This window comes from Triticum aestivum, chromosome 6A, assembly GCF_018294505.1.
Source record: "Triticum aestivum cultivar Chinese Spring chromosome 6A, IWGSC CS RefSeq v2.1, whole genome shotgun sequence".
In the NCBI taxonomy this organism is placed as follows: Eukaryota; Viridiplantae; Streptophyta; class Magnoliopsida; order Poales; family Poaceae; genus Triticum; species Triticum aestivum.
Genome location: NC_057809.1, coordinates 332638654 through 332653257, shown reverse-complemented (window position 1 = coordinate 332653257; position 14604 = coordinate 332638654).

Genomic DNA, 14604 nt, shown 5'->3' with positions numbered 1-14604 from the left:
TTCGTCATCACCAACCCTTTTCCATTGCCAATTCCATGATGCTCCCCACTGGGAGTGAGTAATTCCTTCATAGGCTCGCTAGTCGGTGAGGAGTTGGATGAGATTCATCATGTAATAGAGTTAGTTTTGTTATGGCTTGATCCCTAGTATCCACTATGTTCTTAGATTGATGTTGCTATGACTTTGCCATGCTTAATGCTTGTCACTTTGGGCTCAGGTGCCATGATTTCAGATCTGAACTTTTTATGAATTCATCATTATATCCATGTTTTAGATCTGATCTTGCAAGTTATAGTCACCTACTACGTGTTATGATCAGGCAACCCCGGAGTGACAACAACCGGGCCCACTCCCGTTGATGACCATAGTTTGAGGAGTTCATGTATTCACTATGTGTTAATGCTTTGTTCCGGTTCTCTATTAAAAGGAGGCCTTAATATCCCTTAGTTTCCAGTATGGACCTTGCTGCCATGGGAGGGTAGGACAAAAGATGTCATGCAAGTTCTTTTAATAAAGCACGTATGACTATTTACGGAATGCATGCCTACATTATATCGATGAACTGGAGCTAGTGTCGTATCTCCCTAGGTTATAACTGTCTCATGATAAATGTCATCCAACAAGTCACTGATCCAATGCCTATGAATTTATCCTTATTGATCTTGCTGCGTTACTATTGCAACCATCACTGTTACACTTGCTACAAACTACTGCTATCACTATTACTGTTACCGTTGCTGCTGTCACTACTATCAAAACTATCAAACTACTTTTCTACTAATCACTTTGTTGCAGATAATTAATCTCCAGGTATGGTTGAATTGACAACTCAGCTGCTAATACCTTCAAATATTCTTTGGCTCCCCTTGTGTCGAATCTATAAATTTGGGTTGAATATTCTACCCTCGAAAACTGTTGCAATCCCCTGTACTTGTGGGTTATCAGTCAAATGTGTTGTTTTAATCTTCAACAAGGACCGGTCGTAGTCAAACTTGATTCAACTAAAGTTGGAGAAATAGACACCCGCCAACCACCTGTGTGCGAAGCACATCGGTAGAACCAGTCTCATGAACGCGGTCATGTAATGTCGGTCTGGGCCGCTTCATCCAACAATACCGCTGAATCAAAGTAAGACGTTGGTGGTAAGCAGTATGACTATTATCGCCCACAACTCATTATGTTCTACTCATGCATATAACATCTATAACATCTACGCATAGACCTAGCTCTGATACCATTGTTGGGGAACGTAGTAATTCAAAAAAATTCCTATGATCACGCAAGATTTAACTAGGAGATGCATAGCAACGAGAGGGGAGAGTGTGTCCACGTACCCTCGTAGACCGAAAGCGGAAGCATTTAGTAACACGGTTGATGTAGTCGAACGTCTTCACGATCCAACCGATCCAAGTACCGAACGTATGGCACCTCCGTGTTCAGCACACATTCAGCAAGATGACGTCCCTTGAGCTCTTGATCCAGTTGAGGATGAGGGAGAGTTCCATCAGCACGACGGCGTGGTGACGGTGATGATGAAGTTACTGGCGCAGGGCTTCACCTAAGCACTACGACGATATGACCGAGGTGTTGAACTGTGGAGGGGGGTACCGCACACGGCTAAGAGATTGTCTGTTGTGCTATTGGGGTGCCCCTAGCCTCATATATAAAGGAGGGAGGGAGAGAGGAGGCCGGCTAGGAGGGGTGCGCCGGGGGGAGTCCTACTTGGACTCCAAGTCCAAGTAGGATTCGGCCCCACCCTTTTCCTTTCTTCCACCGGAGGGAAAGGAAGGAGGGGAGAAGGAGAAGGAAGGAGGGGTGTCGATTCTATATCCGACATATCTCGTAGTAGGGGTCCTAAGCTAGGCATCTTGGAGCGATGGTAACATGGACACGGGATTTTACCCAGGTTTAGACCCTCTTGATGGACGTAAAACCCTACGTCCTGCTTTTGATTGTATTCATATGGGGTGTAGTATAGAGTACATGTATCTACCACAAGATTGATCTAATGAATATAATATGTTCTATTGACTAGCCTGGAAACGATCTGAATTCCCATCGCACGTCAATAGAACATCTTATATTCATCAGATCAATCTCGTGGTCAATAGAACATCTTATATTCATTAGATCAATCTCGTAGTAGATACATGTATTTTGTACTACACCCCATATGAATACAATCAAAAGCAGGACGTAGGGTTTTACCTCCATCAAGAGGGCCCGAACCTGGGTAAAATCCCGTGTCCATGTTACCATCGCTCCAAGACGCCTAGCTTAGGACCCCTACTATGAGATAAGCCGGATATAGAACTGACAAGGGGGCAGCACCCCCACCCCTTGTCCAATTAGGTTTCGGCAAGTGGGAGGCGCGCGCCACCTCGTGGCCTTTCTTCCCTCTCTCCACTAAAGCCCACTATGGCCCATTAACTTCCCCGGGGGGTTCCGGTAACCTCCCAGTACTCCAGAAAAATGCCCGAACGTCTTGGAACCATTCCGATGTCCAAATGCAACCTTCCAATATATGAATCTTTACCTCTCGACTGTTTTGAGACTCCTCGTCATGTCCGTGATCTCATCCGGGACACCAAACAAACTTCGGTCATCAAATCACATAACTCATAATACAAATCGTCATTGAATTTTAAGCATGCGAACCCTACGGGTTCGAGAACTATGTAGACATGACCGAGACACATCTCCGGTCAATAACCAGTAGCGGAACCTGGATGCTCATATTGACTCCTACATATTCTACGAAGATCTTTATCAGTCAAACCGCATATCAACATATGTTATTCCTTTTGCCATCTGTAAATTACCTGCCCGAGATTCGATCATCAGTATCCTCATACTGAAAGCACAAGTGCTCCCCTGGTGATTTTGGTAATTAATGTCAACATATCTCTTGTTGGACTAATACTTTCATCTAGCATATTTCAGATAAGTCCAACAATGGAGTGGCATGGACTAGAGGATGTGGGACCCCTTCAAGATGATGAAGACAAATGATTGGCTCAAGCTCAAAGCTCAGGACTCTACATTTTTTTCATTTTAGTGACCAAGATCACATTGAGTCCATAGGAAAGCCAATACTATTAAGAGGGGATGAGGTGTTGCTTAATGGCTTGCTTTCCCAAAGTGCTTAACCACTTTCTCATATCCACATTTGTCCCAAACCAAAAGTCAAACTCGGCCCCACCGAAACTTTCTATCTGGCACCACTGAGTTCTCTTGACATAGCCACTGCCAAAAACCCTAATCAATTTGGTCTCACCGATGGCATCTCGGTCTCACCGAGATGGGCTTGCAAACTCTCTGTTGCCTATTGCATTAATCTCGGTCTCACTGAAATATGAAATCGGTCCCACCGAGTTTGCTTGGCCAACTCTCTGTTTAGCTTATTACCAAAATCCGTCCCACCGAGTTTGTGTAATCGGTCCAACTGAGATGAGGCTTTACCCTAACCCTAGCACATCGGTCCCACCGAGTTGATCATGTCGGTCCCACCGAAAACCCTAACGGTCACATTATGAACTAAATCGGTCTGACCGAGTTGTATGATTCGGTACCACCAAGTTTGGTGATTCATGCGTAACGGTTAGATTTTGTGTGGAGGCTATATATACTCCTCCACCCACTCTTCATTCGTGGAGAGAGCCATCAAAACATGCCTATACATCCAACATACATTTTCTGAGAGAAAACCACCTACACTTGTGTTGAGGTCAAGAAACTTCATTCCAACCACATAAATCTTGATCTCTAGCCTTCCCCAAGTTGCTTTCAACTCAAATCATCTTTCCACAAAATCCTATCCTATGAGAGAGAGTTGAGTGTTGGGGATACTATCATTTGAAGAACAAGAGCAAGGAGTTCATCATCAACACACCATTTGTTACCTCTTGGAGAGTGGTGTCTCCTAGATTGGTTAGGTGTCACTTGGGAGCCTCCGTCAAGATTGTGGAGTTGAACGAAGGAGTTTGTACGGGAAAGGAGATCACCTACTTCGTGAAGATCTACCCTAGTGAGGCAAGTCCTTCGTGGGCGATGGCCATGGTGGAATAGACAAGGTTGCTTCTTCGTGGACCCTTCATGGGTGGAGCCCTCCATGGACTCGCGCAACCGTTACCCTTCGTGGGTTGAAGTCTCCATCAACGTGGATGTACGATAGCACCACCTATCGGAACCACGCCAAAAATCTCCGTGTCTCCAATTGCATTTTTGATACGTCTCCGTTGTATCTACTTTTACAAACACTTTTGCCCTTGTTTTGGACTCTAACTTGCATGATTTGAATGGAACTAACCCGGACAGACGCTGTTTTCAGCAGAATTTCCATGGTGTTATTTTTCTGCAGAAATAAAAGTTCTCAGAATGACCTGAAAATCAACGGAGAATTATTTTGGAATATATAATAAATATTGGAAGGAAGATCCATGTCAGGGGGGCCCACCTGTCCACGAGGGTGGGGCGCGCATGCCCCCCTAGGCGCGCCCCCTGCCTCGTGGGCCCCCTGACGCTCCACCGACCTCAACTTGGACTCCATATATTCACTTTCGAGGAGAAAAAAACAAGGGAGAAGGATTCATCGCGTTTTACGATACGGAGCTGCCGCCAAGCCCTAAACTCTCTCGGGAGGGCTGGTCTGGAGTCTGTTCGGGGCTCCAGAGAGGGGAATCTGTCGCCATTGTCATCATCAACCTTCCTCCATCACCAATTTCATGATGCTCACCACCATGAGTGAGTAATTCCATCATAGGCTTGCTGGACGGTGACGGGTTGGATGAGATTTATCATGTAATCAAGTTAGTTTTGTTAGGGTTTGATCCCTAGTATCCACTATGTTCTGAGATTGATGTTGCTATGACTTTGCTATGCTTAATGCTTGTCACTAGGGCCCGAGTGCCATGATTTCAGATCTAAACCTATTATGTTTTCATCAATATATGAGAGTTCTTGATCCTATCTTGCAAGTCTATAGTCACCTATTATGTGTTATGATCCGTTAACCCCGAAGTGACAATAATCGGGATACTTACCGGTGATGACCGTAGTTTGAGGAGTTCATGTATTCACTATGTGTTAATGCTTTGTTCCGGTACTCTATTAAAAGGAGGCCTTAATATCCCTTAATTTCCAATAGGACCCCACTGCCACGGGAGGGTAGGACAAAAGATGTCATGCAAGTTCTTTTCCATAAGCACGTATGACTATATTCGGAATACATGCCTACATTACATTGATGAACTGGAGCTAGTTCTGTGTCACCCTAGGTTATGACTGTTACATGATGAACCGCATCCGGCATAATTCTCCATCACCGATCCATTGCCTACGAGCTTTCCATATATTGTTCTTCGCTTATTTACTTTTCCGTTGCTATTGTTATCATCACTACAAAATACCAAAAATATTACTTTTGCTACCGTTACCTTTTACCACCGTTACCACTACTATCATATTACTTTGCTACTAAATACTTTGCTGCAGATATTAAGTTTCCAGGTGTGGTTGAATTGACAACTCAGCTGCTAATACTTGAGAATATTCTTTGGCTCCCCTTGTGTCGAATCAATAAATTTGGGTTGAATACTCTACCCTCGAAAACTGTTGCGATCCCCTATACTTGTGGGTTATCAAGACTATTTTCTGGCGCCGTTGCCGGGGAGCATAGCTCTATTCTTTGAGTCACTTGGGATTTATATCTTCTTATCATTATGAAGAACTTGAAAGATGCTAAAACAAAAATTTATCCCTCAACTACGAGGGGAGGTAAGGAACTGCCATCTAGCTCTGCACTTGATTCACCTTCTGTTTTGAGTAAGCTTGCGACACCTAACCTGCTTCTGCTATTAATTCTGATATGTCGCATGTTATTGATGATGCCACTTCTGCTATGCATGATACTTATGATGAAACTACTTCTATGCTTGATACTACTGTGCCACTTGGTAAATTTCTTGATGAACAACTTGCTAGGGCTAGAGAGAATGAAATTATTGAAACTGATAATATTGATGAAAGTGATGATGAAGACTCTCCCCTAGATATGAATTACCTGTTGTGCCTGAGGGCTATGTTATGGATGAAGAAACTGCTAGAGATTTTCTTGCTTGCAATGATAGGAGTGATCTTAAGAAATTATTAGCTAAGCTGAAACAAAAAACTTTGAATGCTAGAATGAAATATGATCCTGCTTATGCTACTTCACCTATCTTTGTTACTGATAAGGATTATGATTTCTCTATTTATCCTGAGATAATTACTTTGGTTGAATCTGATCCTTTCTATGGCTATGAATCTGAAACTGTTGTGGCACATCTTACTAAATTAAATGATATAGCTACCCTGTTCACTAATGATGAGAAAACTCGCTACTATTATATCCTTAAGATATTTCCATTCTCATTAAAGGGTGACGCTAAGATATGGTTTAATTCTCTTGATCCTGGTTGTGTGCGTAGTCCCCAGGATATGATTTATTACTTCTCTGCTAAATATTTCCCCGCTCATAAGAAACAAGCTGCTTTAAGGGAAATATATAATTTTGTGCAAATTGAAGAAGAGAGTCTCCCACAAGCTTGGGGGAGGCTTCTCCAATTACTTAATGCTTTGCCTGATAATCCTCTTAAGAAAAATGAAATACTTGATATCTTTTATAATGGACTAACCGATGCTTCTAGAGACCACCTGGATAGTTGTGCTGGTTGTGTTTTCAAGGAAAGAACAACAGATGAAGCTGAAATTCTATTGAATAATATGTTGACTAATGAAAATAATTGGACACTTCTTGATCCAATTCCTGAACCAACTCCTAAGCCAACTCCGAAGAAAAGGGGTATTCTATTTCTCAGTCCTGAAGATATGCAAGAGGCAAAGAAATCTATGAAGGAAAAGGTATTAAAGCTGAAGATGTTAAGAATTTACCTCCTATTGAAGAAATACATGGTCTTAATTTACCGCCTGTTGAAGAAATACATGGTTTTAATCCATCACCTATTGAAGAAATACATGGTCTTGATAACCCGACACAGGTAGTAAAGGTAAATTCTCTCTATAGATATGATAAAGCTGAAATCCCATTTACTAAGTTTGCTAGCCCATGCTTGGATGAGTTTGATGACTTTATGGTTAAACAAGAAAACTTCAATGCTTATTTTGGTAGAGAATTAAAACGCAATGCTGATATGCTTGAACACTTGGGTGATTATATGGCTAATGTTAAAGGTGAACTTAAACTTATTAGTAAACATGCTTCTATGGTTACCACTCAAGTAGAACAAGTACTTAAAGCTCAGAATGATTTGCTCAATGAATTAAATAGTAAGAAAAATGATAATGTTGTTAGAGTTATGACTAGAGGTGGTAAAATGACTCAGGAACCTTTGTATCCTGAGGGCCATCCTAAGAGAATTGAGCAAGATTCTCAGAGAAATAATATTGATGCACCTAGTCCTTCTAAGAGGAAGAAAAAGAAAAATGATAGGACTTTGCATGCTTCTAGTGAGCCTGTTATTGACACACCTAAGAATCCTAATGATATTTCTATTTCTGATGCTGAAACACAATCTAATAATGAACATGAACCTAGTAATAATGTTAATGATGATGTTCATGTTGATGCTCAACCTAGTAATGACAATGATGTAGAGATTGAACCTGCTGTTGATCTTGATAACCCACAATCAAAGAATCAACGTTATGATAAGAGAGACTTTGTTGCTAGGAAGCACGGTAAGGAAAGAGAACCATGGGTTCAGAAACCCATGCCTTTTCCTCCTAAACCATCCAAGAAAAAGGATGATGAGGATTTTGAGCGCTTTGCTGAAATGATTAGACCTATCTTCTTGCGTATGCGTTTGACTGATATGCTCAAAATGAATCCTTATGCTAAGTATATGAAAGAAATTGTTACAAATAAAAGAAAGATACCGGAAGCTGAAATTTCCACCATGCTTGCTAATTATACTTTTAAGGGTGGAATACAAAAGAAACTAGGAGATCCCGGAGTACCAACTATACCATGCTCCATTAAAAGAAACTATGTTAAAACTGCTTTATGTGATCTTGGAGCCGGTGTTAGTGTTATGCCTCTCTCTTTATATCGTAGACTTGATTTGAATAAGTTGACACCTACTGGAATATCTTTGCAAATGGTTGATAAATCAACTGCTATACCTGTCGGTATTTGTGAGGATGTGCCTGTTGTGGTTGCAAACGTTACTATTTTAACGGACTTTGTTATTCTTGATATTCCCGAGGACGATAGTATGTCTATTATTCTTGGAAGACCCTTTTTGAATACTGCAGGGGCTGTTATTGATTGCACCAAAGGCAATGTCACTTTTCATGTTAATGGCAATGAGCATACGGTACACTTTCCGAGGAAACAACCTCAAGTTCATAGTATAAACTCTATTGGAAAAATTCCATCGATTATTTTTGGAGGTTTCGAATTTCCTCTTCCTACTGTCAAGAAGAAATATGATATTCTTATCGTTGGGGACGTGCATATCCCCGTTGAGGTAACCTAGTGTTATTCGAAAATTCTCCGGTTCCATGTTATTCAAAATGAATTTGTTAACAAGACCTGATCAACCTTGTTAGTGGATTCCTTTTGATGAGCAAGAGATGGATGAATTTAGAAAACACAACTCTCTGTACCCTCTTTTTACTTTCTATTATTTATATTAAGAAAAGCAAAAATAGAAATTTCTGTCTGTTTTCTGAATTATCCATGCACTAAAAAATACCCCGAAAATAAAAGTTCTCCAAATGCCCTGAAATCTAAATGTGATTTTTTCTAGAATATTTGAGAATATCTGGCACTGAGAACACAGCAGGGGGAGCAAGCACCTGGCCACGAGGGTGGAGGGCGCCCTACCCCTGGGCGCGCCCCCTGCCTCGTGGGCCCACGATGGCTCCCCTCCACTTATTCCAGCTACCACACACTCCTTCTTCCTCCCACAAACACCACTAACCAGTTCAAACCCGAGTCCAAGCTCATTTTGCTGCCATTTTCGATCTCCTTGCTCAAAGCACCTCTCACAAAACTGCTTTGGGGGATTGTTCCTTGGTATGTGACTCCTCCAATGGTCCAATTAGTTTTTGTTCTAGTGCTTTATTCATTGCATATTTTTGCTGCTTAGGTGACCATGTTCTTGAGCTTGCATGTCAAATTTATGTGGTCAAAAGTAGTTTTGATGCATGATATTGCCTCTAGGCACTTGTAGGAGTAGTTACTACCAATATTGTTGAGTTTGGTTCACTTTTATTTTGAAGTTACTAAAATTTCAGAAATTTTTCAGAGGAAGAAATATGTTTAGGAAAATGTACCAAGGTGGTCCTTCAAGGAAGCAAGGACCCAGGCTCGCAATGCGCGATGCCGATGAAGAACCACCGAGGGAAGCTCAAGTGCGGGCTTGTGAATGGCCTTCAGAGGACTTTATGGATCGAGCAGGAATCAAGGAAGAATTTAACGCATATGTGCGTAATGCTGATCTTGAGAGCTTCGAGGCAGACAAATGCCGCCAGTACCACTATCTCACTGATTCCTTTGTGAGGAGGTTTGAATTTTCATCATCACGCAATTCTCAAACTGTCCTGTTTGATCTCTATGAAAATTCTTATACTATGGACTTAGAGGATTTTAACACTGCTTGCAAACTTCCACAATGGGGTAGTCCTAATGAACCTCGCAAATCTGAATTTAGAGATTTTCTTGCTAGTATAACTGTGGGGGAATCTAGAGACATAACACAAGCTACCATAGGGAGCATTCATTTTCCTGCTATACATTATTTTGCTCTCTTCATAGGTAGGTGCATAAATGGTAAGGATGAAGCATGTCACATGTGTGTCCCTGACCTCAGTGTTCTCAGGAGTGCTGTATTAGAAGATAGACATTATAATTTGGGAGCCATTGTTGCACGTAGGTTGCATAATAATAGATTTAGTGGAGATTTCTTCGGTGGAATTTATGCAACCCGTCTAGCTAATTTTCTTGGTATACCCATACGTGGGTATGATATTGAGTTGCCTCCTGTTTATTTGGATTATGAGGCCATGGTTTGTCATCAGTTTCTTGAGAGGAACGATCAGTTCCTCCAGTACCGACTAATCTTTGACAGAGGACGCACCTATCACGTCGCTCTCCCTGCTCCTGCTTTCTTTGACTTTCAGACAAAAGGGAGATATGTTATAACCAGGGAGGAGGCGGACGAGTATAAGAGGAGGACGGAGACGGCCCGTCTCCAAGCGGCAGCTCATGAGGCAATAGCTGCTGCATCTCAGTATGACCCCAGCTACAACTTTGGATATCCGCCAGGCCAGCCGTGGCCATAGACCAACTTAGGCCAAAAGCCTAAGCTTGGGGGAGTACGTATTTCTCACCGACATTACATTCATGTTCACACACTCATTGCTAGTTGTCGGTGCTCATACTTTTTCATTGTATCATCCATGCTAGTTTATTTTCCTTTTTATGCTTTCTTCTTGTGTGTTTAATAAACCTTAATAAAAACAAAAAAATAGTTGTAGCTTTTAATTAGTTTACTTTCCATGCTTGTAGTAGTAATTAAAAAGAAAACCCAAAAAGATTTCTCGTTCTTCTTTTGCTTGTTGGGAGCTTTCCCATGTAAATAGTTTTGTTTCTTTTCTTTCCTTTGGGGGTCGATAGGAGAAGACCATAATTAAAATGTTAAAGTGGCTCTTATATGCATTATTGTTGATCTGACAAAGAGCCCATATTACCTTGTCTTCTCTCTTGAATTGAATGCTTGCAGATTCCAGCTTAGTCCAATGCACGTGCACTATTATTATTATCCACACTATTCGGTCGTGCAAGTGAAAGGCAATAATGATGTTTATATGATGGACTGATTGAGATGAGAAAAACTGATATGAACCCGACCTCTCTTGTTTTTGTAAATATGATTAGTTCATCGTTCCTGATTCAGCCTATTATGAATAAACATGTTTGCAATGACAATTAGAGATTATAGTTGCTTATGCCATGCTTAATTAGCTAGGAGCTTATAATGGTTTACCTTGCGTGTCAACATGCTATTAAAATGGTTGTGATGTGGTATGATAGGGTGGTATCCTCTTTTGAACGATTCGAGTGGCTTGACTTGGCACATGTTCACGCATGTAGTTGAAACAAAATCAACATAGCCTCTACGATATTTATGTTCATGGTGCATTATATCCTACTCATGCTTGCATTCGGTGTTGATTAATTTTAATGCATGTTCATGACTGTTGTCGCTCTCTAGCTGGTCGCTTCCCAGTCTTTTGCTAGCCTTCACCTGTACTAAGCGGGAATACTGCTTGTGCATCCAATTCCATAAACCCCAAAGTTATTCCATATGAGTCCACCATACCTACCTATATACGGTATCTACCTGCCGTTCCAAGTAAATTTGTATGTGCCAAACTCTAAACCTTCAAATAAACATTCTGTTTTGTATGCTCGAATAGCTCATGTATCAACTAGGGTTGTCCGTATCTTCCATGTTAGGCGGGTTATTCTCAAGAGGAGTGGACTCCGCTCCTCACTCACGAGAAAATGGCTGGTCACCGGGATGCCCAGTCCCATGCTTTATGCAAATCAAATCAAAATAATTGCAAACAAAACTCCCCCGGGACTCTTGTTAGTTGGAGGCACTCGTTGTTTCGAGCAAGCCATGGATTGATGCTTGTTGGTGGAGGGGGAGTATAAACTTTACCATTCTGTTTGGGAACCGCCTATAATGTGTGTAGCATGGAAGATATCGCCATCTCTTGGTTGTTATGTTGACAATGAAAGTATACCGCTCAAAATATTATTCATATCTATTTCAAAACCGAGCTCTGGCACCTCTACAAATCCCTGCTTCCCTCTGCGAAGGGCCTATCTATTTACTTTTATGTTGAGTCATCATCCTCTTATTAAAAAGCACCAGTTGGAGAGCACCGCTGTCATTTGCATCCATTAGTGTTAGTTTACATTGAGTATGACTTGACTGGATCTCTTTTACCATGAATTACAATGTCTAGTCAGTCCTTGATCTTTAAATGTGATCTGCATTTATGTTTTGCGGTCTCAGAAAGGGCTAGCGAGATACCATCTTGTTATATCATATCATGATTGTTTTGAGAAAGTGTTGTCATCCGAGATTTATTATTATTGCTCACTAGTTGATTATGTCATTGATATGAGTAAACATGAGACCTAAATGTTATTGTGAATATGGTTAGTTCATAATCTTTGCTGAAAACTTGAATGCTGGCTTTACATATTTACAACAACAAGAGCAAACAGAGTTTGTAAAAGTTTTTTCTTTATCACTTTTAGTTTATCAACTAAATTGCTTGAGGACAAGCAAAGGTTTAACCTTGGGGGAGTTGATACGTCTCCATCGTATCTACTTTTCCAAACACTTTTGCCCTTGTTTTGGACTCTAACTTGCATGATTTGAATGGAACTAACCCCAACTGGCATTGTTTTCAGCAGAATTGCCATGGTGTTATTTTTGTGGAGAAATAAAAGTTCTCAGAATGACCTAAAAATCAACTGAGAATTATTTTGGAATATATAATAAATATTGGAAGGACGATCCATGTCAGGGGGGGCCCACCGGTCCACGAGGGTGGGGGCGCGCCTACCCCTCCTGGGCGCGCCCCCTGCCTCGTGGGCCCCCTGACACTCCATCGACCACAACCTAGACTCCATATATTCACTTTCGGGGAGAAAAAACGAGGGAGAAGGATTCATCGCGTTTTACGATATGGAGCCGCCGCCAAGCCCTAAACTCTCTCGGGAGGGCTGATCTGGAGTCCGTTCGGGGCTTCGGAGAGGGGAATCCATCGCCATCGTCATCATCAACCTTCCTCCATCACCAATTTCATGATGCTCACCGCCGTGAGTGAGTAATTCCATCGTAGGCTTGTTGGACGGTGATGGGTTGGATGAGATTTATCATGTAATCGAGTTAGTTTTGTTAGGGTTTGATCCCTAGTATCCACTATGTTCTGAGATTGATGTTGCTATGACTTTGTTATTCTTAATGCTTGTCACTAGGGCCCGAGTGCCATGATTTCAGATCTGAACCTATTATGTTTTCGTCAATATATGAGAGTTCTTGATCCAATCTTGCAAGTCTATAGTCACCTATTATGTGTTATGATCCGTTAACCCCGAAGTGACAATAATCGGGATACTTACCGGTGATGACCGTAGTTTGAGGAGTTCATGTATTCACTATGTGTTAATGCTTTGTTCCGGTACTCTATTAAAAGGAGGCCTTAATATTCCTTAGTTTCCAATAGGACCCCGCTGCCACGGGAGGGTAGGACAAAAGATGTCATGCAAGTTCTTTTTCGTAAGCACGTATGACTATATTCGGAATATATGCCTACATTACATTGATGAACTGGAGCTAGTTCTGTGTCACCCTAGGTTATGACTGTTACATGATGAACCGCATCTGGCATAATTCTCCATCACTGATCCAGTGCCTACGAGCTTTCCATATACTGTTCTTTGCTTATTTATTTTTCAGTTGCTATTGTTATCATCACTACAAAATACCAAAAATATTACTTTTGCTACCATTACCTTTTACCACTGTTACCACTACTATCATATTACTTTGCTACTAAATACTTTGCTACAGATATTAAGTTATCCAGGTGTGGTTGAATTGACAACTCAGCTGCTAATACTTGAGAATATTCTTTGGCTCCCCTTGTGTCGAATCAATAAATTTGGGTTGAATACTCTACCCTCAAAACTGTTGCGATCCCCTATACTTGTGGGCTATCAAGACTATTTTCTGGCGCCGTTGCCGGGGAGCATAGCTATATTCTTTGAGTCACTTGTGATTTATATCTTCTTATCATTATGAAGAACTTGAAATACGCTAAAACAAAAATTTATCCCTCAACTACGAGGGGACGTAAGGAACTACCATCTAGCTTTGCACTTGATTCACCTTCTGTTTTGAGTAAGCTTGCGACACCTATACCTGCTTCTGCTATTAATTCTGATATGTCTCATGTTATTGATGATGCCACTTCTGCTATGCATGATACTTATGATGAAACTACTTCTATGCTTGATACTACTGTGCCACTTGGTAAATTTCTTGATGAACAACTTGCTAGGGCTAAAGAGAATGAAATTACTAAAACTGATAATATTGATGAAAGTGATAATGAAGACTCTCCCCCTAGATATGAAATACCTGTTGTGCCTGGGGGCTATGTTATGGATGAAGAAACTGCTAGAGATTTTCTTGCTTGCAATGATAGGAGTGATCTTAAGAAACTATTAGCTAAGCTGAAATAAAAAAACTCTGAATGCTAGAATGAAATATGATCCTGCTTATGCTACTTCACCTATCTTTGTTACTGATAAGGATTCTGATTTGTCTATTGATCCTGCGATAATTACTTTGGTTGAATCTGATCCTTTCTATGGCTATGAATCTGAAATTGTTGTGGCACATCTTACTAAATTAAATGATATAGCTACCCTGTTCACTAATGGTGAGAAAATTCGTTACTATTATATCCTTAAATTATTTCTGTTCTCATTAAAGGGTGATGCTAAGATAT